Source organism: Cricetulus griseus, chromosome X, assembly GCF_003668045.3.
Source record: "Cricetulus griseus strain 17A/GY chromosome X, alternate assembly CriGri-PICRH-1.0, whole genome shotgun sequence".
Taxonomy (NCBI): Eukaryota; Metazoa; Chordata; class Mammalia; order Rodentia; family Cricetidae; genus Cricetulus; species Cricetulus griseus.
The window spans coordinates 101,551,017-101,555,286 of NC_048604.1; the positions used below are offsets into that span (position 1 = coordinate 101,551,017).

Here is a 4,270-nt window from a genome sequence, read left to right on the forward strand (position 1 = left end):
AAGACTCAGGAGGCAGAGACAGGGGTCCCCTGGGGAAGCTGGTTAGCTAGGCTAGCTGCAGTTGGTAAGCTCTGGTTTCAGGCAGACTCTGCCTGAACAAATGCAGTGGAGAGAGATTGAGGCAGACATTCAGTATAAATTTTGGGCCTCCACATACATTAACACAGAACACTCATATTAAAGGTAGACACTTATATGCCACCCCCATGTGTACACGGAACTAAAATTTTTGTATTTATTTTTTCATAATCCTCCTTTTTCTTCATTATGTCTAACCATTCTCAATATTCTTTAGAAAATGAAACCTCTTTTGAGCTCATGCCATTTGATACCTGTGCCTGCTTTCTTTCTCCCACATTGATCTCTATGTACCTTAGGATTCACACAGGACATTTGTGCCTTGTTTTTGAGCGTTGTCTTCACGACATGGAGCTTCCAACATAGCTATGGATACATGATTTTGGGGATCGCCATTTGATATTCACCTTCCTTTCAAGAACCTTCACCTAGTCTTGATTCTTTGTGACTTGCAACACTTATCTTTATTAGAGTCTTGAATCTCTTTGCATGTTGCTTGCCTTCTGGCTTAGAACCCATTTTTTAAAATCATTTTCCCCCAGTGCCCATTATAGCACCTAGCACATTGAATGGGCTCCAAAAATACTGATTGAATTAATATACTGTTTATTTTGTGAGTACAATGCTAATAATACACAGAAATTTCAATCTAAATGGGGAAGAAAGCTTGTCCTGAGTTATAGAAACTAATGAAAATTTAATTTTTAATGATAAATGACATAGTATAAAAATTTGGGTTCATTCAATGAGTGATAGGAAAAACCCTGAGGAAAACAGTGAAGCAAACAGCAACCCCCTTTATCTGTTTTCCTCACCCGTTTCCTGCTCTTCAGTGAGTTAGGGTCTTGTCATTTTTCTAGCCTATCAAGACCTACAGGATGTGACACAAGCTGTTGAAACCTTCACTCAAGGGCCTCCATTTTGCTTTTCTCCTTCTTTCTGTAACTGAACAGAAAGGAGCCATGTATAAGAAAGTGCTTTAGTGGCATGCTCACTTTAAGGGTGTAAGTTCAAGAAGGAAACATGCTGAACATGTTTTGGGGCATGTTTAAGTCAAGGTCATGGATCATATGTTCAAAATCCTAAAACAGAGGAAATGAACACCTCTGGACATGCTCAGTTTGTGTCATAAGGATGGCAGACAGGCACACCTCTGGGCATGCTCAGTTTCCCCCAAAAGAGTTGCAGTTGAAAGAAAATGAAGGGATACTTTGAATGTGCCCTAATATAGAAGTTTGGCCCTAAAGGTCCCAGCCTTAGCTTAGTGGCTAAACATTTTTATTCAGAATTGTGTGATGATGTTTCTGTCTCTTTGAGATAAAACCTAAGACTTTGTATGTAATAGAAAAGCACTCTACCACCAAGTGACCCAAATCACAGATATGGGAGATTTTTAAGACCCTTGGGAAAGTCCACCTGGTAAAGACTGGTGATATCAGGGCACCAGCCACACAAGGGAGTCACCTTGGAAAACTAAATAAGTAGTTCCATATTCTGGGTGTGTACTTTGACCAGGTATTACAGCTGCTTTGACATCTTAGTTCCTTGGTAGCCTTGGGAGAGAAAGCATTTTGCATGACTATCCAATCACTAGTAATCACTGGCCTGCAAGTGGGTCTTTCATATACAAAACAGCTAGCTATTCTAAAGCTCAAATCCTAACCCTCTCCTGCTTTGACCTTTCCTCTCTGTGTGGCTCTGTGAGGGAATCCTAGGTCCCTTCCTCTTCAGAAATGTGCTCAGTGTGATCGGTTAAGGCATGCTCCTGATCTACTGGTGTCCCTATAGCTAAGTAACAGTAATAAATTCTGCATTTTCAAACACCAAGTCAAGTAAGAACACAACCTGGTCAGAGATAAACTCGTCAAGTTACTTAGGAACATTGTTGGGAAAAGAATAATCTTGGTGTCCCGTGAGGGAACAAATGAACAAAGCAAAGGTAATTCAGAAAGAGGTTTTGTTTTTGCAAAAAGGGCACACTAGAATCCAGATATGCGTAAACACGCTGGCCAAAATGGCCTCTGACTTTATCACTAGTATAAGTGGTGACTGCATCTCATCCCATTGGTAGAAGCTCAGCTTCATAGGCTTCACAATCTGACAAGACAGGCTAATTGGCTCAAAGGGGAAGTAGGCAGTTCAAGAAATATGGATCCTTGCCTGACTAACTTTGGTAGAAAGAAAGAATCTAGTTCTCACAAGGTGATACCAGCTTTGTTCACTTTTCTTTGAGCTATGGAGGCTGTAACGATGAATCTTTTCCCCAAGCCGCCCGAGCCCCGCTGCCACTTGGGTGACCAAAATAACACACAGAGACTTATATTAGGTACAATGCTGCTGGCCAATGACCAGGATTTATTATCTGCAAGATCAGTCTTAATTTTCAACCATAACTATTAATCTATATATTTATAAGACTTATAGAGGATGCTGGTCTTGTATCCTGTCTTTCTGGAGGTCACATGGCGACTCCTGTCTCTATTACATTTCCCAGAATCCTCCTCAACTCCTAGTTCCACCTAACTTGCTCCCCTATTGGCCAACAGTACTTTGTTCAACACCCAATCAGATAAACATACACAGAAGGACATCCCCCCATTAGGAGGCTTATTATGAAAAGATATCTTAGGAGAGTTTAAAAACACTCTTTCATTGTTCTTCATATTTAATGATAGATTTTCTATAACAAAGATAAGGCCTTACTTATTTAATAACATCAATATGGAGGCAATTTCCTTTTTCAAATTTTATTTTATTTTATTTTATTTTATTTTATGTGTATGTGTGTTTTATCTACATGCTTGTCTGGGTTCCACTTGTATTCCTGGTGCTCTAGGAGTCCATGAGAAGGCATGAGATCTCCTGAAAATGGAGTTAGAGACTGTTGCCAACCATCATGTTGGTACTGGTACTCAAACCTGGGTCTTCTGTAAAAGAGAAGCCAGTGATCTTAACCACTGAACCATCTCTCTAGTCTTTGGATGTAGTTTCTTATTTTGTTCAGAGAGTTATGATCTTTTATTTCCATTCTTTTAATGAAACATTTAAAAATATTTATTTTGATAATCTATAGTAGAGATTCCACTCTGGCAAGGGTTCATCCAAACAATGTCTCCTATCTCATGCAGCCAGAGTACACACCCTTCCATGTTGGATTGTTTCCAAAGTCAGATGACCAGTTCTTTATCTCCAAAGTAGGCTTAACATGGATGGGCCAGGCATTCCAGGTTCTTCACTGCCCATAAATCCCACGTAAATCACAACGGGAGTAAATCCTCAGCAGATGGCAAACTGGCCATCCTTGCAAAGCAGCTACAGTCTCTGTTTGGCGTCTTTGCTCAGCTTTCCCATGGTGATGGCTGGGCAGTGTTATGAAGATCCCCTTACTCATTTTCTGATTCACATTCCCCCCTCACATTTGCTAGACAGTATATCTTAAGCTTAAATGGGCATTTAAGCTGGCTTCTGGGCCTCTTTGACAGTTTAGTTTAATTATTGTGAATTCTCTCAGCTACCGAAAGCATTAGGTTATATAGGAGGATTTCTTACTTGGGGTAACTGTATTTACTACTGAAATAGCATTGGGTTTTCAACTGACTTTTAAATGGGTGAGCAACAACAACAAAACAGTGCTCTGTAAGCAGACATGCTTCTCTCTTTCTCTCTCCCCTTCTCTCTGTGTGACGGAGTGGGCGGAGAATAAAGGAGCAAATATGGTAACAATTGAATCTGGGTTTATACCAGTGTTTACTGTGCCATTCTTTCAATTTCCTGAAGGCTAAACCTTTTCACAATTTCATTTTCAGCAAAAGTAACATAAACAAAGAAAAATACCTCTAAAAAGTAGATTACCTAGTTGTCTCAAAATGTGATTCTGTATAGAACATATGATTAGCCTCCATGGTTTTTCCTTCAGGTCTGGGGTACAAGACAATTATTTTCTAATGAAACATTTCTAAGTGTCAGCTTAGCATCTGTCCTCTATAATTCAATTAGACAGTTTGTTCATCATGTTTCCCAATGCAATGACCTTATTAAGTATATCCACGGTGCTCTTCCTATCTCAGTACCACTTTTTTGATTGTCTCTACAAGGAAAGCTATTTTTTAATCTAATCCCCATGTAAATGACCATAAGCTTTAGATTAGCAATGGCCCATAAATGGCAGTTAAATATGTAGTTTATGGAAGTC

General features: G+C 39.5%; 1 pseudogene; it reads right to left on the reverse strand.

Moving 5' to 3' along the window:
* Window positions 1–2,970: 2,970 nt before the first annotated feature.
* On the reverse strand, window positions 2,971–3,429 carry LOC100764005 (annotated as a pseudogene).
* Between the last annotated feature and the right edge of the window lie 841 nt (window positions 3,430–4,270).